Source organism: Phoca vitulina, unplaced genomic scaffold (genome assembly GCF_004348235.1).
Source record: "Phoca vitulina isolate PV1807 unplaced genomic scaffold, GSC_HSeal_1.0 scaffold60, whole genome shotgun sequence".
Classification (NCBI taxonomy): domain Eukaryota; kingdom Metazoa; phylum Chordata; class Mammalia; order Carnivora; family Phocidae; genus Phoca; species Phoca vitulina.
The window spans coordinates 4963999-4989038 of record NW_022589763.1 but is presented as its reverse complement, the minus strand read 5'-3'; the positions used below and the strand labels follow the sequence as shown (position 1 = coordinate 4989038).

The window sequence follows — 25040 nt, the reverse complement described above, 5'->3', positions numbered from 1 at the left end:
GCGTCTGCAGAATCATCACCATTGGAGAGCAAGGCTCACTTGCTTCTGATACACCCGACTTCCTGGGCTCAGCTGAGGCAGGCTGGCCTCATTCCACGGCTAAGTGACGTGGTCTCACCTGCATGCGTCCACGCCAAATAGTGAGAACTTGCTGGGGAGGCAGCATTCATGCTGGGCCCATGGGCCTGCTTAAGAGGAAGGCTCGTATCCCTGATCTCGATTCTGAGATGCATGCATTATCCTGCCCTCCATATCAAAAGCAGGGGCCGCACTTCACGTCTGATGCGGAAGTCTCCAGTGTTGCATCTATCAGAAAACCCACACACCATCGCTGTGTCCCACTTGGGACAGCGCTCCTTTCTCTTAGGCAGGTATGGACGCCTATAGATCATGCTTCGCACACAATCTGCAGGATCACCACGCTCATATACTTTTGATTTTTACAAAATAACAAGTTGGGATACTATTTAATTTTAGAAATCCTCAAAGGCAAAGAAGAAAGGAAAAGTAAGGTATAATGTCTTTACCTGAGATGGGGATTTGTTCCTATCTCTCAAGATTCTCCCTCTCTCTCTCTGGTAAGTGTGATGGGAGATGTGCATAAGGGGGTGTAAACAGGGGCATATATAGGTCATGTATATGTATCTATCTTTCAAAATTTAATTCTAAATAGTGTTATAGGCTGTATTTCCAAATTAATATTCTATGTTTGAACTCTACCCATGAACCCACGCATTGGAAACATAATTCTTAACAAACAATAATTTCATACTACATAGGTGCCATGACTTACTTACCTCTTTTATACTGGGCACTTGGATCCCTTTCATTTTCCAACATTGTGCTGAAGATCCTTCTGTGGTTGACTGTGATCCCATGTGCTGGTTACCCAGAGCCCCCGATGTGCACCTGTGGAAGGGACGTTCTTAGCTTCATGACTACAAGAAGATGCCCAGAAAACCATAAGATATTAACATTACCATTGTCATCATGACCAAGACTGAATAATGAATCAGACAGATTGGTGCCCAAATCAGATACATTATGTAGCTTAAGTCCAAATATATGTTTTTGACAGATATGCATGATCTTATCATAGTAATATCTAATCTAAAAAAAAATTTCAAAAACCAGGTTGAAGAATTCTGATCTTCTCAACCCAGTATAGACATCAGCAATCAGGATAATTGTCTATGATGAAGAGAAACATTTAATGCATGAGAAAATGGCAGGGTTTGTTTAGAAGTTGGGAAGATGAGATATTCAGATTTAGTGACCCGGCAATTCTGAGTCATGCATGAATGGTGGAGGAACATCTGTCCCTTCCAACTCATTAAGCAAGCTAATCCTTTTAACGATCAACTTTCACCACCCCAAATGGTTCAGGAGATCGTATTTGCACTTACTATGTTTTTACTTTTGTTTCGTCTCTCTTCATGGTCATAATGGGTCATTGACCTATGTGATAGTATATTATGTAGATGTGTCCTCTTTGCTGAACCATCTAGAAAATATGGACCACTGTGGGAAGCCCAAAGATGGCTTGAACCATTAGCGTGCCTCGTCTTAGAATTGTCCTCAACTTAACTGAGAAAAGGGTTTCCACACACCTCAAGAAACTTGAGACTCTCGGGAAAATGAGGCATACATAGCGTCAACGAAAGATAAGCCTGTTCATTCATCTGATGTCCGTATCTTTTGACAACTGTATGGTTAGGAGTCAACCCCTGGATGAAGACAAAGCACAAAATAAAAACATAAAGATGAATCAGGATGCAATCTATCAGAAAACTCTGAAGAATTCAGTGCTCCTATGTACCCATATGCAGTAGCTTGAGAAGCTTGGGTTGAGAATTTAGGTTGACATTTGTTGAGAGATAAGCCAAAGAGAGATTCATTGGTCTAATATTATCCTTGGCTCGTAAAAGAAAACACACACATTTATTTGTAGAAACCTATTTCTCCCTTCTCTTACACCCACTGCCACATCCGCCAAACTAAAATTCAAGGAATGTCTTATTGTGTGGGCTTTTATGACTGACAGGAGAGGAGAAGAATAATAATTCAATTGCAAAATCGCAAGAACTCGACTCAAACAGGAATCTCTGTAATATATTCTCTAGAGAAGGCAGGCATATAACATCCTATGGTCTCTGAATTAACACATTCTCGAAGGTCCACGAAGTGTGTATCTGTAACACCCCAACGAACTTTGTTGACTGAGAAAGACTTCTCAGAGGTTTATGCCAAGCATTCACAACCTCAAGGGAAGCACTTTGCCTTTTTTTCCCCTCAGTCTCCAGACATTTCTACGCAGGAACATTTCCTTTGCAACAATAGACCTTGATCTTGCCACTGTTTTCAGCGTTTCCTCTCTCTGGTATTTGATGAAGCAGTTTGCCAGGGAGAAAGGACGACAGAGTGGATTGTGCGTGTCTCCTTCTATTTTTATATCCCCTCCTGAGAGGCTCCCTATGAAGAGTTAGTGGGTGATTCATTCCTGACAACTGCATACGATTGCAGGACGCCTTTCTTGCCTTCCTCCCAGGCTGCCCTTATCCAATCTGATATTCTCTGACAGAGCCAGAGGATTCACGATGTTTGCCCGAAAACTTCCCTTCTCTGAAGGCAGCACATAATCAGGGCATTCTCCTCCTCATTATCATTTGAAAAAAAATTTTTTTTTCTGGATTTATCAGCAGCACAACAATACATCCTTGCCCCTTTTTGATACATTGAAAAAAAATCAAAGTGGAAATGATTCCTACCCCATGCTCCACTTTGGTGGAGACCAGACCTAGAGCCTACGCCGCATGACCTTCGAGAACAATGATAGGGAGATGTCCTTATGCAAAGCACGTCTTACTCGCTGTAATAGACCAAACTCTATAAATGTCAGCAAACCAACTTCTGGGAAGAACCGAAAGATTAAAAAAAAAAAAAAAAGAAAAAAGGTAAGTTGCCACAAATCTATGCCCCCAAACTAGGCAATAGGAAATCATTTTACAGTAGTTGAATGCGCATAGTAGAATACTCTAAAACGTGGAGCTGGGAATCACAAATTGGAAATAAAACTGGGGACGTGAGCCCCTTCAGGAAGTGAGATGAGACATTGCTATAGAATGGGGCTGAGCAAAAAGGGGGGTGCAATTTAAACTTTACAAGCCCTTCTTTGGACGTGGAGTAGGAAAGATGGGGTCTTTACAGTCGGGAGAGAAAGAGCACTGAGTGCCAAGGTCAGGATACAGAGTGGGCGACCCGAATCTGACACGTCACAGTAAATGGATTGTGCTTGACAAAGAATCAAAAGAAGAGAAAAACCACCCTGTTTTGCCACGTCAACAAAATTATTGGATATGAACTTTCAATTTCAGTCATCCTTTAAATCATGTTTAAATGTTTAAACAAAGAAGCACTCTTAGCAAAGTGTGTTAGGAAACATCCCCAAGGTACGTCCCCCCTGCCTTGTCCTCCTCAATAGTGACGCGTGAGGCTTACGGCATTCCGGGACTGACCTTCTGTGGGGCGGTCGTGATTCACGTTGGAATTGGTCACCTTGATACTGGTTTAAAGCTGGGGCTTTATAATGTGCTCAGTTATGGCTACTTTATTTTATACTTCTATTGGAAGAGCATTTCCGTGAACAATCTGCTAACACCCTACATCCCGTCCAAGACCAAGTATTCCATATCTTTGGTATTCCGTAAATGTGTTAGGAGTGAGAGAGCTTGCGCCATCCTGCTTCCCCCAGAATGACCGTCCACACCCACCCCAGCCCACCTTTCGCTCAACCCATCTAATCAATGAGCTCACGGCAGGGGATTGCTACCGACCCTCCATCGGCTCTGTGTCCCGATGGGAATAAGCCCTCACTGTCGTCTGTCTTCCTATTAGTGTAGCACCTGCCCCCATCCATTCAGAAGCTGTGAGTGTCCTTTATTGAATGCTCTCCACTCAGTTCTCTGTTAAGAGATGACCGCTGTGTAGCCGAGTGGCTCTCAGGGCATGATGTCCAGCAAGGGGGCGTGCCCGAGACCGCACTGCTAAAGGGCTGCTCGGAAGGACCAGACCTGATGCTGCTCAGGGGACCTCCTGCTTCCTCTATGGGGTTGGCAACAGGATGGTGTCCTTGGCGGGCAGGACACAGCACTCCTGGTATGTGGTGGAGAGTGTGTATGAGAGAGTGTGAGAGAGTGTGAACCAAAAAATCCTCCTTATTACTGATGGGAAAGACATCACAAATAAACAACTGGCTTCCCCAAAGAAAATGTGTACTTTTCATTTCCACCGTACTAATACAGTATTAACAACACAGTAATGATGGTGGACGTCCGCCAAGCCCTCTCGTAGGAAGGTCACAGGTGTTAAATTCACCTAATTCTCACAGCACTCTGTGGCTTAGGTTATTTTTCTTGTTACTCGTGTTTTGTAGGTGGGACTGTTGAAGAACAAAATAGTACGTTTCCAACATAACTTCCATATAAAGTTCTGAGATTTGGAAGCAAGTACCTTCCAGGACTGAGTTTAGCGTGGACATTTGGGGATGTAGCCACCATCTATCGACAGTTAGAGAAGACCGGAAAGGGCATTGCACCTGGTTAGCACAAAGACATCTTTGCCTTTACTGGGACACGTCCCTCAGCCTCTCTGTTTTCTTGTTGGGAAATGAGCCTGGGACCAGCCTCCGAAAACAGTGGGGTTTTTTAAATGAGTAAAGGTACGTAAAGACATTTTAAACCCTACGTGCTATATGAACACGAGATGGTTAAGGTGCTCGGTCTGTAGAGGGTTGTCGGAGCATTTCCATCTGGGGTGTGTGGATGAAGACCACGGATGAGCATCTCAGCTTCAGGTCACTTGCAACAGGGGTCAAGAAGAAGGCACCTAATGTGCTATTTTGATATGATAAAAACTGCACTACATTTTATGGCCGGCTGTTCCTGAATTCTCTGAAGGTCATCTCTACACACACAAGCATGCCGCCACACCTAATGGACACTGTGTATCACTGCCGTCCCTTCAGGTCATGCTTACATGCTCCGTAAACTCACCTGGCGTATGTAACTGAACACTTGGAAAACATCCTTGTTGGCCGCTCAAGGAAAACTCCTCTTAGAATCCCTTCCAGCATCTCTACCCCATCCTATGCCTCCTCAACTTCCTGGCCGCTTTTCAGTCACTGTGATGGATCACCACACCTTTGTTTAGCCTTTTAAATTTTCCATGCTGAAACACATCCTTTTCACAACCTCTTGGATCCCTCTACTTACACCTTTGGTTTCACGGGTTGGTTCTTCCTGCCCGCATCTCTGTAACTGGGGCCCTCCTTGTCCACGCCGGCCTGGGAAGCTCACTTTCCCATCTGGACAAGTGCCTTCTTTTGAAGTATAATTAATTTTTATGACTTTTACCATCACTGCGGATGGTCTTAGCAGAATGATACAGGTCAAAGTTTACAGCATCTGCATCAGCTTTTCCGACCTCCCTGCTTAGAGCTTCCCACACATCTGCTTCCCTGATGCCTTCATAAACTTTCAGTGCCTCGGGGATCCGCCCCCCCCACCCCCACCCCGTGCAACATTTAGAATTTTCCCTCATTCTGTGGTCAAAGAGAGTGTTTATGTAGATGTGCAGTCAGGTACCAAGAGCAAAATAAAACAAAATAAAGCAAGGGTTTATAACATTTGCAATTAAACCGAGCACATTCTTGCCTAAATTTAAAGAAGTGCATAACTTTCTTTTTTTTATTTTTAAGAGTTTATTTATTTTAGAGTGACAGAGCATGCACAGGGCTGGCAGAGGGGCGGAGGGGGAGGGCCAGGGAAAGAATCTCAAGCAGACTCCATGCTGAGCGCAAAAGCCCGATGCAGGGCTCGATCTCACGACCCTGAGATCATGACCTGAGCCAAAACCAAGAGTTGGATGCTTCACCGATTGAGCCACCCAGGCATCCCTAGAAGTGCATAAGTTTCAAACAAGAAGAGAAAGTGAGAGAGTGGGTAAATCTGAAACAAGGGGGGCTGCTCAGCAGAAAGCTGGGAGGGCTTTGGTGGGCCTCCACTCAGCTGGTGATAGACACTAAATCATCTAGAGCTTGTCTTGTTCTGTATATGGGGTAGAAGGTTCTTGTCCAGCACAATCATTTCTAATTGAAAGTGATCACAGAGCTTAAGACCTGATACCACAGGCTTTGTCCAAGCCAGTATTTCTCAGAAGGGACCACCCTGTTTGATAAGTATTCTTGAAAAACTTCAAAACAATGTAATCAACTTTTTCTCATTTTCCTCCAACTCCACTCCATGAACCATCCATCCATGCACGCATCCATCCATCCCATTCAACACATTCCCTCACTCTCCTCCATTTATCCAACAAATTTATTAATCATGTACCTCCTTATGCCCATCCTGCACTGTTTCAGAAACAGACCCATCCTTGCCCTCCCAGCATGAACTGTTTAGAGGAGAGAATGACATTACATTCCGAAGTAATAAGAAACCTGGAGGACACCCAGACAACCTGAATTACACTTGACAGCCTCCAATCCCCGGCTACCTTCCCTCCACACACACAACAAAGTTTTCAATCAGAAACGATTGTGCTTTTGTCCGTTATTGCCTTCCCTGGCTGAGAAGTATCGCAGGGAAGAAATGGACATAACCCACATGTTTCGTGCCCCACGTCTGGAAGGGTCTAGACTGCTGTCCCAGTTTGGTGGGCACACTTAGGGGCTGAAGACTCCACAGGATCCTTCCATGTACAAGTCTGCATTTAGCAGTTGACTTGGTTTTCCCACAGCCATCCGGGACTATATGCTAAAAGTATCAGGCTGAGGGTTTTTAATGCTATAGTTACAAACCACCCCCCTTGCCCCTTGGTCCAGGCACCCACTGCCTCCGACTTCCCAAATCCACCCCCAGCAGAAACCACCCTCTTCAGCTTCACCTGCGCCTTCCCTACAACCCACTTAATTCCTAGTCTCCTTCCAATTTAAATTCTTGAACATCCAGAGTAGCTTCTTCATTTCAAATGCAATGAATAAGTAATAAAAGCAGATTTCATTAATTTGCTCACTGTATTCCTCTGGAGGGAAAGGCAGGTAATAAAAATCATGTTAGGATGGGTATACTCTGTGTCCTTCTCTGCTCTAGGGTATCATGCTTTTATTTGATTTATGATGAGCCACGGACTATACAAACAGATAAATAGTTAATAGAAATTAATTCTCGTTTGTAAAATGTTATTTTATTAAATTTTATTGGGTTTAAAAAACTACAGTAAACCACAGGAGTATAAGACATCCTCCAGTGGAAGTTTGCTGTATAGAAAGGGAATTAATGTATAAAACACTGGAAAACTAAATTCTATGATTACAGTGTGCTGAGTGTTGTTTGAGTTAATTATGTACAGAGTATAAATGAATTTAATCCTTTAGAGTCCATACAACTATTGGTCATAGCTTGCTGCAGGAGCATGAATTTTATAAAATCTTATAGGATTTTTAAAATTCTATATATACATATATATGTATACATATATATACATTTGTACATGTATGTATCCATGTGCATTTAAGTATGTACACATACGCACCTACATGTGGACGCATTTGAATCATTAATATACTATATGCAGAATGCTGTTATATATATTTAAATATGGCTTTATTATAAATTGGTAAATATTCAATATAGGTATATTAAATATGGTGATAGTCACAATATGCATTAAAATGAATTAATAGGGGCACCTGGGTGGCTCAGTCGTTAAGCGTCTGCCTCAGGTCATGATCCCAGAGTCCTGGGATCGAGCCCCAAGTCGGGCTCCCTGCTCCGTGGGAAGCCTGCTTCTCCTTTTCCACTCTCCCTGCTTGTGTTCCCTCTCTTGCTGTGTCTCTCTCTGTCAAATAAATAAATAAAATCTTTAAAATAAATAAAATAAATAAAATAAAATAAAATGAATTAATAAAAAGTGCCCAGATACCTTACTTCAGGGCACAGGACAAATGTTTTAATAATAAGCAACCAGAATATAAGTCAATGGAGAGATTATTATATATATATACATACATATATATATATATATATAATTATAGTAATGCTTTGACATGCCTATTGGACAGTATATGATGAAGCACCAGGAATTATCTTTGGCTGGGGATTTGTAACCTGAGTCTGGAGCAGAGAAACAGAGTAGGACAGAGGGTGCTATAATGTATTCCCGAGACTGACAAAATGGACAGCTTTATTCACAGGTAGTTTTCTGAGTTGCTGATGTTTCAATAAGTTAGCAAGGAAGAGAGGGAGGGAGGAAAGGAGGGAGGGGGGAAGGAAGGGAGGGAGGAAAGAAGGAAAGAAGGAAGGAAGGGAGAAAGAAAGGAAAAAAGGAAGGGAGAAAGAAAGAGAGAAATAGAGAGAAAGAGTTTGTGCATATGAAGAACCTCAACCTTTATCCAAAGCAACAAATATATTAAACATTTAATATATGCATGTTTTAGTTGAACACTATGCTTGAAATATGATTAGGCAAAAACCTAAGTTTGATGGTCATCAATAGTAAAAATATATAAATATATAAATTCTTGAGATAAGTCCCAGTACCTCCTGTTCATTGTAACCCCGCTGCTGCTAAGGCACCGTGTAAGTTATGAAGTGCATTTTTAGATAGATCTCGGCCATGGTTTCATATTAAAACACAGTGCCCAACAGTAGGCAAGGGGATGGTGGATTATTTAAGGAAAGCCAAATTAAAATCTTTTATGTTTGATGCCTATGGGGAGTACATAACATACTCTTAATTTAAAAAAAAAAGGATTTTAAAATAAAATAATGAAGTAATATTTTAGAGATCACCTGGAATTGTGGCAAAAGCAAACTGGGGGTGTGGGTTTCTGTTCTCCCACTCAGCAAGTGCTGTCTCCCTGGGGGACACAGAAAGCAAGGATGTCCCTGAACGGTGCGGTCGAGGATTTCATCCATTTATTTTAACTGAGGTATTTTGAAAGGTCTTGGCACATAGTAGGCTCTCAATCCCCGTTGGCATGTCTGTGACCCCCAAAGGCTCAGGTTAGGACGCCAGTAGAGTTGGGTGGCCAAATGGTTTTGCATTTACCGTCCCTTTGATCCTCTGCTCCAGGATGACTCCGGGAAGTTCAGAGGCTGTTAATCCGTGACCAGAAGTGAAACGTGGCTAGAACTTCTGGCCACACGCTCTACCATTGACATGTCCGAGTGCTCCCAGAAAGACAAGAACGTGGGAGTATGGAGAGGCCTGAAAAGTTCTCAAGTGAAGTGACAAGGTCCAATGTGTCTCATGATCCCAAGGATACGTCCGTTGTGCCTATAAGCAAACAACCTTAGGCCAGAAACGTGGAATCTGCAACCAGTCGGTAATGCCCAAACACTGAGGTGCCAGATTATCACACGGTGTCATTGTTAATGGTAAGACTGGAACTGAGTCTCTGGAACCTGCCTTTTAAATAAGGTTCCCTGGTGATGCCTATGGCCTGAGGACAGCATACTGAAAACCGCCAAGTCTGGTAGCGGGTGATGCACAGTGTCTCCCAGACACACCAGCGGTTCATAACTAATGTTGCCCACTGCATGGCTTCAACTTAGTCTCTGTTCTCTAGTAAACTTAATCATCGTTATGACAACAGCTAAATATTGGTTAAAGACAAATAACTGATGCCTGCTTATTGAGAGAAATTGTACAGAAATGCACCATCTAGTAGAGAATGATATTTCCGTTTTTATTTCTCTAGCCGTAAACAGCATGGTTCTGGCTTTGCTTTCCTAACCGTCTCATATGAACTGGCTCATACTCACTCTTACCCTGTACCATGTAACTCTATTTTCTTCGTGGCATTTTATCCCATTTAAAGCAATAACCTTGTGAAACGTATTTTTGCTTGATAATTCTCTGCCTCTCACTCCAACAGAATGTAAGTCCTCCAGGATTCCTAGACTCTGGAGCAGTCTGCTAGAACGCACAAGTGTTCACTGAATACTGAAAAATAACACTGCGGAGGGAAGGAGAGAAGGAAGGAGAGAGGGTGCCCAGGGAGGGTATTATTTGTAAAGTAATTGGTTTCGCTTATCTAGATTTCCTCTAGTGACTGATAGCATAAAGCCCCTTAACTTCTGCAAACTCGGGCTCTGCTCCCCTATCAGAACCTTCCTTCCTACGTTTTAGTTTTACAAAGAGAAAAACGTTTATTATCTTAGCTACAGTACTTTTTCTTAACTCTGAGGGCAGTTTTTATTACACACACCTGTGATTCCTTTGGGTTCATATACTTGTTGCTGTGGGTAAGGGTTGAGATTCTTGATATGTACAAACAAAATATATCCCTTAAAAATACTGTAAGCAATGACTCTGTCTCGTAGGTTTCCTGAGCTGAACTTCCTATGCCCTGTGAGGACACAGTTCCCAGATAAATACATACGTAAATGTGATCAAGCAATAAATTTCTCTCTTTTTTAAAGATTTTATTTTTAATCTTTAATCTTTTAAACTCAAGAGTAGGGAGAGCGGCAGAGGGAGAGGGAGAAGGAGGCTCCCTGCAGAGTAGAGAGCCCCATGCGGGGCTCGATCCCAGGACACGGGATCATGACCTGAGCTGAAGGCAGACGCCCAACCGACTGAGCCACCCAATCAGTAAATGTCTTATCCATTAGCTTATCCCTTCAAGGTTCAAACGTTGCCATCTCCGTACACCCATATGTGACTCTCTTCTCCTCGGCTGGAAGGACCTTTTCCTAGCTTACACTCAACATCAAAACCTGGGACTAGTGCTGGATTTCTCATGCCTGACATCCAGGTCACTCTCAATCCCCATCACTTGACCAAGCCCAACGGCTTCTCACCCCCACAACCTCCGCGTACCCCGTGGACCTAGTGAAACCAAGTCGCTTCTCATTAGGCAGCTATTATGGTCCGTAACGGAGCTGTCAACACTGAATTAGCAAACACTGAACCATGCCTGGGCGTCGGAATGTCAAGTTAGGTTTCTGGGAGCCTTCGGTCACCACATTTTTATCAACCGATCAATACATAACCTTGTTTTAAGTGTGTTTCTGTTTAAAGACGCCATGTTTGAGCAGATTATTTTCGTCATTCGCGTCGGACCCAAGGCCAACAACTCATGCCTGCAAGAAGCAGACGTCACTCATGATTTTCTCCGTAAGACACATCACAGACTTCCTGCTCTTACATGCACCAGATAGCACGTTAGCACTCTGCCCGCCGGTCATTTTCAACAGTGACATCACAAACACAGGGCGCAGAAATGTGGAAAACTTGGCACCGAGTAGTCCATGAAGAGGACACTTGTTTAGAGCCTGAGACCTGCAGCAAGAACGCAGACTATCACCTGGGTCAACCCCAACTCGACACGGGCTTGAATTTTTCACTGCTCTGTGCATGTCCATGAATGATCCCGAAAGTCCCGCGAGTGTGGATTGTAGAGTTGCAAAGAGATGAGTGGGTGAATTTGGCAATACAGAGTCCATGAATAATGAAGAGGCACGGCAGCCTCCCAACTGGTCTCCCTGTTTCTATTCTGGCCCAGCAACCACAGGATACTTGACACGATTTGCCAACACCAGAGATTAATAATTATTAGACTCTTCTGCCTAATACCACACAGCAGCTTCCCACTGTAGTCAAAATAATACAGTTCTAGCACCTTCCAGCTAGAGACCCACCGGTGGCTTGCCCCTTCCTACAGGGACCCATTCGTAGCTTGCCCCTTTCTCCAAAAAATATTCCTTTCACTGCTTCGTCCTTGCTCCTTGCATTCTGTGTTTCTCAAAGTGTCCGTCCCACATCTCCTTTGTCCCCTCGCCGGTCCCTTGGGTGTTGGCAAAGCCAGCCACTTTTCAGCACAGGGCCACAGTGTAAATACCATTTTATCAGAGAGTTCCCAGATCCTGCATCTAAGGTCCAGGTTCATCTCCGCTCCTCCAGCCGGCCCCGTGCTGCACCTGGCTTCATCGGGAGTGGGCTTCCTCCTGTGCTGGCGTGCTGGTAATCTGCACCTACACGAATACAAGATCCCTGATCATGCAATCCGGGTCCTCCCTGGGGATGTGCACAGGGCAACGTCCTGGCCCACAGCAGTTCTCAGCACACAGGTGGAGCATGCATATCTTGCAGAGCACGCCTGTGTCCTATTGTATGGTGCTAATTTATGTCTCTGTCCCCATTTTCTCTCTCATAATGTAAGCTCCTGGCCAGCAGAAATGAGTTGATTTCTGGTCTCACGCAAGGATGCTGACACTCAATCTCCTCTCCCTCCTGCGCCAGGCAGGGTGACAGGGATATAGGTAGGAACACTGCCAACATTTGAATATCTGTTGTACATTATTAGTTAAAAATACCTATATTAAGTGGCCCCAGGTCTGGTGCATGCGTATTTCGCTTTTTGTTTTGCTCTCTAACAAGCCTCTGATACTTACCAGCTGAAATCTACAGTAACCATTTCTTTTTTATTTTTCTCAAATCTGCAATTGGAGCTGGTCTCAGGAGGTCCAGCTTGTCTCTGTTCCATGTGGGGATGGATGGCTGGCTGGAAGGATAGCTGGAGGCTGTCATTAGAAATGGGACTCTCTCATGTCTGGGGAAGTTCGGCCGGGACCTCAGCTGGGCCACTGGCAGGCACCAGCGTGTTACCTGTCCGTGTGGCTACCTGGCTTCCCCGAAGCATGGTGGCTGGGTCCCAAAGTGAGGAATCCTAGGAAGAAGCTGTTCTACCTCTGGGTACCTGGGCGCGGGAGACACAGAATGTCACTTCCGTGCTAATGATATCACAGACCCAGGAGAGGGAGCATTAACCCCACCTTTTCAGGGGGGCTCTGCCTCAGTATATCACAACACAGTTCCTTCCAGCACGAGAAAGTGGTGTGACACGGTTCCTTCTACTTCTTCGTTTGTTTCTCCATAGTGTTTGTGGTTTGTGCATGTGTGTTGCTCAAGCCGGCTGCAGAGGCTAAGACAAAAAATAACAGAATCCGGGCGCCTGGGTGGCTGGGTCAGTGAAGCGTCTGCCTTTGGCTCAGGTCATGATCTCATGCCTCTCCCCCCTGCTTGTGCTCTCTCTCTGACGAATAAAATCTTAAAACAAAACAAAACAAAACAGAATCTGGCCTCCCTTGAACAAGGGGTGTTTTAGAGCAGAATAAGGGTAAAATGCAGTGCATTGCAGAATTTAACCTCCAAACAGAACAGAGCCCGATAGTAATAAATGTGCCCCAGGTCTGTGTTCTAGACGACAATACCAGAACACTGGTTATTGTAAGCATTGACTCCTGACTACCTTGATACTCAAATCTGGACTCACAACCCAGAATCTTTCCAGTTCCAGGAACCCCCTTTTGCCCTTTTGCTGTTGACTCCCCAAGAGGAGGAGAATGGAAAAGAGAACACTTCCTCTTGCTCCCCTCTTAATAAGACATCTTCTACTTATTTTTAGCAAACAATTTTCTGTGGAGCTCATAATGCTCACCCTTGGACGCTTACCTCCTTCTCCTTCTGTATTGCAAATAGCTCCAGGCAGCCTTTCAATGAACATCACGGAGCTACTCTCTGTCAGGTTCTATATCAGGATTTGGAGATACAAGATACTTGTCACAGTCTCTACCCTCAGGTGGTTCCCTGGTGCGGTAGTGAAGGCAGACAACTAACTCCAAATCTTACCGCCTATCTCAAAAGGAAGGTACAATTTTGTAAAACTCACAGGGAGATTAAGTACTTCAATGAGTTCCTTCACAGAGGCGGAGCAGGTGCTATGAAATGTCAAAGGCTTCTTGAAAATTACAACAACCCAGCCAGCGTTGAAATTTCCAGGAAGTTTCCAGAACATTCCCTCCTGAAGTGGGATCATTACAATTACATGTGGATATAGAAATAGGCACGTATGGCATGCATCTACGTGCCAATATAGAATAATCAAATCCAACCAATACACAGTGACGTATATCCATAAATACATCAAATGAATAACCTGAAAAGAATTGCTAGAATGGATCAATATCTATTTCCATAGTATTTTCTTCTTGGGCAAGAATGTATTACATCTGCAGGCAAGCATTTCCACGATGATTCAGGTGGATGAATATTCGGCTAAATGTGTTGCTGCGTTTTTGTTGTTCTACTTTGATAAACCATCACCAAACTTCTAAATGAGCAACCCTCTTACTCACTAATTGAATATTTTAACTTTTTTTCCTCTGTAGAGCTGGTGTGTCATTATATTTTCCATTTTGTGCCTTGCTCTTCATGCATTCAAAGTACTGGAGCAGCTGTTTATTTGGAAAGGTTCCATTATGGCCATAATAATCTCCAACTAATTGCACATCAAATATTTATTTCTTGCACATTAAATTAATGAAGCAGTTTCAACAAGAGAAAAATTGGATCAGGTTGGCAAACAGTGCCTATAAATTCACGAAAGATTCCCAGTTCTTTTTTGGCAGGACTTCCGTAATACAGATTAACAATTTTCAAATGGAAAATTTTTCCATTATCTACTTGTGACTTTTAAAATAGTCAAGCTTTCTCTATTAAAGTACTCTTCTCAATTTTTCTTGATATATTATTGCTTTCAGAAATGAAAAAAGAAAACAAGTTTCTTTCTATTGATTCTCAAATAAATTATCTGGTATCTTCTTAGCCTTCAATATAACATGTGTTTTTTTCCCCCTAATTCTACTTTTGATACTGTAAATGTTTTCAGTGGGCGGGCTTTTATTTTTTATTTATTTTTTTCAGCTAGGTCTAGCTGACATACAGAAAATGGTACTTTCGTAATGTGTACTCTTTGATGAGATTGGACATACGCACCCAACCATGGATCCGAACAACAATGGACATCTCCAACACTTCCTCAGGTATCCTTGTGTTCCCTATATTGGTTTCTTTGTATGTTTGTTTTGTGGTAAGAACACCTTACATGATATTTAATGTCTTAACAGAATTTGAAGTTTGCCCTTATAACATATTGTTAATTCTAGGCATTATGTTGCACAGCTGGTCTCTAGAACTTAATCATCTTTTATAACTGAAATTTTATACTCACTGAAGCGAAACACTCCGTTTCCCCCTCCACCCAGCTCCTGGCAACCACCATTGTATTCTCTGCTCCTGTGAGTCTGATTATTTAAGTAGAATCATGCAATATTCTACATGATTTAAGTAGACTCATGCAGTATTTTGTCCTGGCTTATTTCTTCTGTAACTGGCTTATTTCTCTTGCAAAGACATTTCCCCAACCAACACATACGAATGGCCAAACAGGTATGTGAAAAGATGTTCAACACCAATAATTATCATGGAAATGCAGATTAAAACTACAGTGAGAAATCACCTCACACCCATTAGGTTGGCAATTATTTAAAAAAGAAAAAAAAAAAACACCACAAAAGAAACAGAAGATAACAACTGTTGGTGAAGATGAGGAGATATTGGAACCTCTGTAGACTGGAGGTGTAATGTTGGGAAGGCGAAATGGTGGAGCACTATGGAAAACAGTACAGAGAGTCTCAAAAAATTAAAAATAGAACTACCGTAGTATCCAGCTATCCCACTTCTGGGTACCTATGAAAAAGAATTGAAATCAGGATCTTAAGGAGATATCTGCACCCCTATATTCATTGTAGCTCTATTCACAGTAGCAAAGATACGGAAACAACCCAAGTGTCTGTCAAGAGATAAATGGATAAAGAAAATATATATACGTATAAGATATTATTCAGCCTTAAAAGGAAAGAAACAGATGGCTCTGGAGAAGATTGTGCTATGTCAATGGGTGAACTTAAATCTTTGCTGATTAAAATTAGCAGTTGGCTAACAATTTATTCTGAAAACCACTTTTTACTTTCAAGTGACATCTTTCTTTTGATAGAATCTCTGACAGATTTCTGATACTATTTCCTCTTCAACCCATTGCTGGTGTATAGAAGATGACAAATTATTCTGGGGAAGAGTTTCAGGAAAAGAACTGCTCCAAACAGTTGGTCTGTGGACACTAAGGTTAATGCCTACTGAATCTTTCATCAGAAGAAATTATCTTACAACTTGACAATAGCACAGTTGTGCAGGGTTGCTACCAAAGTTACTGTATACGGTGCTCAGTGGAGAACACAGCTACAACTAAAACGTTCTGGAAGGTTTTCCTGAACTAGTTACTGACTATTAAGTTGTATGAGTTGTCCCTTTTTGCCTAACTTCTTGGGTAGGGTTCTTGGCTTCCCTTACTTGTGAATGAAACATAGTTTGCATTTGTTTTCAGGAAGGTCCTTTTAAAGCCAGTTGAGAAGTTCTCACCAGGCTGTTTCCTTCAGTCACCAACCAGATCTCATATGTCTGTACATGCGTGGCCCATGTGATTATGGAGGCTGACAAGTCCCACGATCTGCCATCTGCAAGCTGGAGACGCAGGAATGTTGATGGTTAGTTCCAGCCCAAAGCTGAAGACCAGAGAACTGGAGAGCTGGTGGAGTTAAGTACCAGTCCAAGGATGGAAGAAGACCAATGCTCAGCCCACGTGGTCAGGCAGGAAGAGTGAATTCTCCTTTCCTCCAGCTTTTTGTTCTGCTCATGCCCTCAACAGATTGTATGATGCCCAGCCACCCTGGGGAGGGCCATCCCCTTTACTGAGCCAACCAATGCCAGTGTTAATCTCATCTAGAAACACCTTCGCAGACACATCTAGAAATAACACATAACCAAATATCTGGGCACCCTGTGGCCCAATCAAGTTGACACATAAAATGAACCATTACACATCTTTAGGACTTACATCACATGCTCTCTGGTACAAACCCATGCCTTCCCCCTCGAGTTTCATTAGCATCTTTGGCTTCTTCTAGATGCCAAAAGCCAGCTTCCAGCTCCCTCCTCACCCCCTGGTCATGCCAACCCAAAAGGCTTCCAGACATTGCCAAGTATCTGCTGAGGGCACAGTCACCCTCCAGTTGAGCACCACTAACCTAGCTCAACCCCATTCCATGGGAACGTCCCTTTAGACTCTTCTACCATTTCCTACCAGTGAGTCCCCTGAAGTGAGTTAAGTGTTCTTCAAGCAATCTTTCATTATCAAAATGAATAACACACCCACAGGTGAGGATTATTCAATGAATGAAAGACAGATATAAACTTCTTTCAGTTCCTCTCACACAATGTCCTGGTCTTTTTGAGGGGATATCAGATATTATCGTCTAGATGAGTGGCGTCCAAATTTGTATGCACGTTAGAGTCATCCAGTGATTTTTACAAACTCCAAAGCCCATGTGACACACCAGAAACTAATATCAAAATCTCTTGAGAGCAGCACACAAGCATCACTAAATTTTGACATTCCCACGGTATTTCCAATATGTAGACACATTTGGAAACTGCTGGCCTAGATTTTTGCTGAATTAGAGGGCAAATGTAATTAATTAGTCATCACATTTTTTTGTTGTCATCCTGAATCTAGTACTTACAAAATATCCACGTCATCATGAGTACATAACGTCACCTATTTCTTTCTCTATGTGTTTGGGCTAGGATATCTAACTCATATGCTTATCACAAGCCTGAAAAGAGATGCCACATGAATTCCAAGATATAGTGAGTGGCATCTAGAAGCTGCATAAACAAGAGCAGTTACCACATAAGTATTTTTTCGCATTTAATCTTTTTCGAACATTACATGGAGTTCACTTCAATTATAACCACAGTATCAATAATTATCTAGTCAGCTGAACAAATAATTCAATTAGTGGCTCATCACCAGGAACAACTTTATATTCATTATCTTAATCGATATCTTGGTACACTGGAATATATTTTCAAGTAATTTGTTTTTAATTTTTCAGGAAAGCTACATATATGGCGTATACCATAAACCATAGCATGCCTGAGAATAGCTTTCTTTTTTTTTTAATGTTTTATTTATTTGACAGAGATAGAGAGAGAGTGAGAGAGAGCACAAGCAGGGGGAGCAGCAGAAGCAGAGGGAGAAGCAGACTTCCCGCTGAGCAAGGAGCCTGATGCAGGGCTCGATCTCAGGACCCCGGGATCATGACCCGAGCCGAAGGCAGACGCTTCACTGACTGAGCCACCCAGGTGCTCCTGAGAATATCTTTCCATTACCTTCCCAGGTGAGGAGAATCTTAGGTTGAAATCATGGCTCACAAATACTAACCCCTCGACACTCTGTAGATGTCACTTGATCTTTTAGCATCTGTTACTCCTGAGCAGTTTGAGACAAGCCCAGTGTTACTAACATCCTGTGTCACCAGCTTTGCTTGCCAGGATACTTACGGATGTTATTTCACTTTTATTGAAATCATGATGGCACGGCATGTCTTGGTTTGGTTCCATTTTGATTAACTTTGCCTGAAACCCTAGTGAACCCATTCAAACCGGAATCATGTTGTTTCCTCATTATGGTGAGGTTTTCTTTTGTCACAAACCCTGACTATAATTTCTGCTCCATGAGCTTTCAAATCACCTTCAAGAACACTAATTATAAGTTGATTCTCTTCATTGTCATTTGTAATTTTAATCTTTTTCCATTTAAATCTATTTTCCCTATTTTTCTGCAGTCTGGGAAAGTGTCCCACATTTGTACATGCTGGAAAATTGATTTTTTGTGTGTGTCTGTTCCATTCTTTAATAATGTCAATGAGAATTTAAATTTGGTCATTGAGTTTTGGGTTTCTGGGGTTTTTTTGTTTGTTTGTTTGGTCAGGTCTATCCTCATCTTGTCGTGTTCTCTTCTTACACTCCATGAATGCTTTTATATCCTTACAATCTGGAAGGATAAAGTCAGTCCAAATATTCTAATTATAAACTAATCCCAATTCCACAGGAAGCTGGTTATGTATCCGGAAGATCTAGAACCTTTTCCAAATGAAAATTCTCTTTGAAATGCTTACCCTTTTCAAAGTTAAGGGGCAGGTAAACCTAGAGATTTCTGTATCTTACATGTGTTTCTCCGAAAAGCAGTTCCTTGCTGTGAACCATTTACACTTCTATAGATAACCCATACAGAATTAGAAAAAACATTTTGAAGGACTATATTTGTCTCAGCCTTGAAATAGTTTTGATTCTTAGACCAGATTAGCCCATGCTGAGAGACAGAAGGCAGAGGGCTGAGTTCCAGCAGGATCTTACCCAGGCAAAGCGCACGGAAAGCCCCATACCTCTCAGGACCTGTATCTTCCTTCTGAAAGCTAAGCATTCCATCAATAATTGCCATTGGATCAATATACCCAATGAAACCCTTCTTCCAAGCAGCTTCCAAGGCTCGAGGTAGGGAATGATTAGGCTTAAGGCTTGCCTGAGGGGAAGGATGGTGACTGATGGAGGCTCATGGGGCAAGAATAAGATTCTGCCCATCACTCCAAGAGATGGCAGTGTGATTACTTCAACAGAGTTTAAGGACCACACAAGGCTTGTAGTGAAAGGGATGAACCATGCAGGACAGGGGCCAAAGGCAGGAAGTCACAGGAATGATACTATTTCAGGAAAACAGATAGCAACTCCCATTTTGTGAATGCTATATACACTACATCCATTATCTTGTTTAATTGTCCTAATGCTTTCACGTGGCGATGAGGAGGGAGGAAGCATTCAGAGCCCCGGTTTGGGAAGACAGATGTGACTATGACCATCCAAGCCACATGCTTGACAAGTTACCTAACCAGGTGGTCTCTCCATTCTTCCATCCACAGATGGGGAGACAAGAATGCCTATGGAGGGACCCCTGGGTGGCTCAGCGGGTTAAGCGTCTTCTTTTGGCTCAGGTCATGATCCCAGGGTCCTGGGATTGAGTCCAGCACTGGGCTCCTTGCTCAGTGGAGAGCCTGCTTCTCCCTCTGCTTCTGCCACTCCTCCTGCTTGTGCTCTCTCTCTGGCAAATCAATAAAATCTTAAAAAAAAAGAAGAATGCCTATGAAATGTGGTTGTCATGCAGATGCAGATAATTAATGCAGATTGGGCAGTTGACAATGAGCTCAGCAGTCAGAAAGGACTCTGAGTGTTAAACCATTCCAACTGAACAGATTCAAAAATTTCAGCATAGGGGGAAAAGCGACGCGCGCAACTTTATACACCAAGCACATAGGAGAACCATAAAGTGTTCTGAGGTCTTGAGTTAGGGAACAGGAACAAAGAAAGAAATTTGCTTGGGGAGAAAAGAAACAGCTGGATTTCTAGAAAACCATCTGAACCCTGGACAGTATTCCTTCTAGTAAATACAGTGTGTCCTCCATGGCCCCAGTGTGGGGCCAGCTCTGGGCTCAAAAACTCCGAGAAAGGCTTGAGTTCTGCTTTAATCACTGACAACAAGATAAGAGAGTAAATTATGTGTCGACTAAACAGGATCCACAGTCCACAGCCCTCAACAGACCTCATAGGGTGGTTTGAATCTGGAAATCATAAGTGTGCACGAGAACAATGAGCCAGACCACCTGTTGCCCACCTCCAACAGGAAAGACAGTCTCTTCTTGCTTTCTATAAGAAAATTAGCAGGCTGGTGCTTATCACTCCCAAGGTGTCATGTGGGCCACAAATGCTAATAATGAAGCCATCATGATCTCACCTGGTCACTAAGATGCACAAGCAAGATCACCTCATCAGGACGGGCTAGGAACTAGGCAGTAAAATTGTGTACTTCCTTTTCAAGTTCCCCTGCCATAGGGCGTGTGAAGTGCTCAGACCCACATTCTATTCCTCTTGCAGTTTTCATAAGACTTTGAACCAAAACAAGCAGCTAAGGCAAATATAAGACACTATGAACACATCAGTGGGGAGCCTGCTTCTCCCTCTCCCTCTGCCCGCTCCCCCTGCTTGTGATGTCTCTCTGACAAATCGATAAATAAAATCTTTTTTTTTTTAAAGATTTTATTTATTTATTCGTAAGAGACAGAGAGAGAGAGAGGCAGAGGGAGAAGCAGGCTCCCCGCTGAGCAGGGAGCCTGATGCGGGACTCGATCCCAGGACCCCGGGATCATGACCTGAGCTGAAGGCAGACGCTTAACGACTGAGCCACCCAGGAGCCCGATAAATAAAATCTTAAAAAAAAAAACCCAATAAAACAAAATCAGAGGTGTTACCCACTGAATTGTGTGCCCCCCAAATCCATATGTTCGCATCCTGACCACCAACATGATCTTTTTGGAGATGGGCCCATGGCATCTGACTAGGTTTAGATGAGGTCATGAGGACGGGGCCCTCCTGATAAGAAGAGGAAGAGACCCCAGAGCTGCTTCTCTCCACCACAGGAGGACACAGAGAGAAGGTTGCAGTCTACAAGCCAGGAAGAGCATGCACACCAGAACTCAACTGCCAAATGTTTGCGTCCCCCCAGAGGTCTTATGTTCAATCCTCACTCCCGGTGCACCTGGCTGGCTCGGTGGGTAAAGCCTGCGACTCTTGATCTCAGGGTCGTGAGAGTGAGCCCCACATTGGGTGTAGAGCCTACATAAAAACAAACAAATAAATAATAAAATCCTAACTCCCAACGTGATATTACGTGGAGGTGGGGCCTTAGGGAGGTGATGCGGTCACGGGGCTCCACCCTTAGAAAATAGATACCAGGGAGCTCCCTCCTCCCTCCTGCTACTTGAGGACACAGCGAGAAAATTGGAAATCTATGAACCAGGACTTCCTTACCAGACAGACACTGAATCAGCCCAGCACTTTGATCTTGGACTTCCCGGCTTCTACAACCAGGAAGAATATATTCCTGCCAGTTCACGAGTCATCCAGGCTACGGCATTTTGGTGTAGCAAAAAGAATGGAGTAAGATCCCACCACGCTGACATCCCAATCTCTAACTTCCAGCCCCCGGAACTGTGAGAAAAGACATTTCTATTGTTTAAGTCTGTGGAATTTGGTTATGGCAGCCTGAGCCCACCAAGGCAGGAAGCACAGGATACATGATCCCTCTACCTAACAGGCCACCTAAATGCACCAGAGTGAGCCAGTTTAGGTTGGTTCTAAGGGTCTGTTATCAAAACGTAGATACCGCACATTATGCGCACAACAACAGGTGAATCTAACTGGAAAATTTTGCATCCTGTCTATTTTGTTGAATATATGACTAGAATCACATTTCTCATCTAGAATCATTCCTGGACCTCTTAACCTTCATGTTGCCAGAGTCTGAAATCTTCAAACCGAGGACAATAAATAGGACAATAAATAAATAAGGAGACCATTTCCTAATACAGGTTACCACCTTCAAAGCTTCTAGCACGAGACAGGCTATAGATAAATTAATGATTTAGACAGAAAATAGATGGATAGGTAGCCAAAAATATAGCACCAGTTCATTATTAGCAAGTGATTCAATCCTACTGGAAAAATGAAAAGCTTTTGAAGGGCAAAGCTAAATCTCTCCATTAATTACATACCAAATAAAGGAACTCTATGAAAAAAATAAAGCCACTGCAAATCCAGAGGTATAAAAAACAGCTACTTCTACATTACCGATGAGACTTCTCTTTTCTATATGAGACAATATCACCTATTTAAATCTTAAGCTATTTTTGTGTTTGCCTCATCTCGGTAGGACTATATTTAAGACAGACGTGTGATGGAGGACAGGACGCCTACTCCTGTGGATTAATTTAGGGGATTCACTTGAAAAATAGCCTTACCTTCCTCTAAATTAAGAAATATTTACTCTCACTGTGCAGATGTCGAAGGAGAAAAGAAATGATAGGGCTCTCGGTTTCAAGAGAAACGTCTCTTTATAGTGTTATAAATTGTGCCTTGCAAATTAAACGCCTACAAGCGAAAGTTTCCCTCTACTCTGGGAAAATAGACATTGTGAATACAATGCTTTTCTTTCCCGATTTCAGGGCTTTGGCATAAACTTAGAGTTAAAAATAGCTCAATATGACTCAGGTAACAAGTGAAAAATAGGAAAAGAGGGTAAATCAGTCACCTGATTAAGAAAAATCTAACTATTCAAGGTGTTGTAAAGAATAAAACCCTTGTTTTTGCAGCAGCAAGCCCTATCTTCCTGCAGTCTGTTTATATCACGTAGTGGCCCTAAATCGAATTTTTAGATAAGCATAAGTTTTAAGTACACATTTTTTGATATTTCACCAGATGGATGAAAATGATTTCACAAATGTAACAGTTTCATTAAACTGCAAATGTTCAATTAACAAATTGTGCATTAAAAAAAAAAGTCAACTCACACAAAAATGCACAACATCAACATACTTTTAATTCAGGTCTCTATGCCTGGGGATGCCGACATTAAACAAATCCAGTCTTCTACTTCAGTGTGGGGTGGCAAAGGATGGAGGGGCGGGGAGGGGGTGACTGTTGTAGGTTTTCCAATAGAAATCTCTGTGTGAAGAAGGGAGTTGCTATCTCTATCAGAATTGTCAGAAAACGGTAAGATCATGTGCAATTTTAACTCTGCAGTCAAGTACCTTATAGAAATCAGGACATGCAAACAACTCTATCAGGCAGAATCAAATGCACAATGGAAGAAAAAAGAGGAAGGAAGGAAGGAAGGAAGGAAGGAAGGAAGGAAGGAAGGAAGGAAACAGGCAAGCAAGTCAGCCAGGGTAGTGCCCAATCAGGACAGATTCATTCCAAAAAGGCTGGGGCATGAATTTGGGAGCAAAGCAGCCCACAATTTGGGGGAAATGCCCTTGCCAACAAGCCTTGAAAGAAAAGATTTGCAAATGGTAAGAGAACGGTCTGAAATAACGCTAACAATCATGCTATACGCATTTACTCTAATTTACGATTCAAGCTCGCCTTCTTTACAATTATTTCAGTGATGTTATTTTGTGAAAGTTTAGCCCGATGGCGGCATTATCCTGGGACAGGGAGGGACCTGGGGGAGAGGGATTCAGTGGGAGGAATGTGCACCGGAGGCAGGAAGCTCAGGCGAGGCGTCTCTGATGCAGAACAGAGGACAACACTTGGTGCAGCATCCTAGACCCAGAGCAAGAGCCAGGAGGAGGGCTGGGGAAGGAGCAAATGAGGGAAGAGATGGGGACATGCCAAAGGCAAGACAGCTAGTTCCTTAGTTTGCTTGGCGCTTGGCCATGTCCTCCTTTCTCCTAAATGGTCTGTTCTCGAACCCACTCACTGCCCTCCTTCTCCATCGCTGGGCATCCAGTGGGATCGGCAGGACAGAGAGACCAGAGAGCTCCAAGGCTCTGGGACGTGCCAGGAAGGAGATGCCGGCTTGGACCAGCGGCCCGCGGGCGGCTCTGTGCACCACGAGGAAAGTGCGCGAGGGGGACCTGCGGATGTGTGTGCTGCGAAATGGGATTCCCTAGAAGCCGAACGCCGACTCAAAACATCCTTTTGAAAATCAGTTTCAAAACTGAAATCACAAAATGCATATTCCCACGTAGGATATACTAAATAATACACAGCAAAGAGAGCTGTGAGCAAGGTCCATGACGCAATCGTTCCCAAAGCCTGTCTTTAACCAGATAGTTTTAACTCCGTGTTATTAAAAGAATAAAAAGAGAAACAAAAAACTTTTTCTCTCCATTGCTTAAAATTCCCTGATATGCTTGGGCACCGTATAGATGGGAAAGAAAATGCTTTCAGGATGAAAATGAAAAATTAATGACTTTAAGACTTGAAGCATAAAAGCCAAGAGAAAAAAAAAAGTTGATTTTGCATTTTTTCCCTCCCTCAAATAGATTTATAGTCCAAAGCTTTTTCTCTGAAAGTAGACAGGATTTTAAAATAAATTAACCATATACTTTTTGAAATCTACTTCAGCACGTGATTTTCACTGCATGAGGAGAGCAGGTGGGAAAGATGTCGCAGAAAACAAAACGGATATTCACAACTGGGATGTGCTCAGGCAGCTAAGGAGGGTGGAAAATCACACTGGTTAATTATTTAAGGCTGGAAAAGAAATATCCGTTTCTTGTAGAGAGATGGCATCGCATACTACCTACAAAGCCCAGCGAATAAATAGGTGGCAGGGAAATTCATTGAGTAGTTGCTTCAGTTTACAAACTAAAGAGAAACCATGCGTTTGAATCCCTGGA

The 25040-nt window shown here is 42.9% G+C and overlaps 1 protein-coding gene across 1 annotated transcript in view; it reads right to left on the bottom strand.

The window, feature by feature from the left end:
• STS (steroid sulfatase) overlaps positions 1–25040 on the bottom strand; it is a 548358-nt gene that overhangs the window by 14694 nt on the left and 508624 nt on the right. The window contains exons 10-11 of the transcript XR_004297752.1: positions 1611–1727; positions 798–909 (exon numbers count right to left, since the gene is read on the bottom strand). The gene's annotated coding sequence lies outside the window, so the exon portion shown is untranslated. The remainder of the gene's footprint in view (positions 1–797; positions 910–1610; positions 1728–25040) is intronic.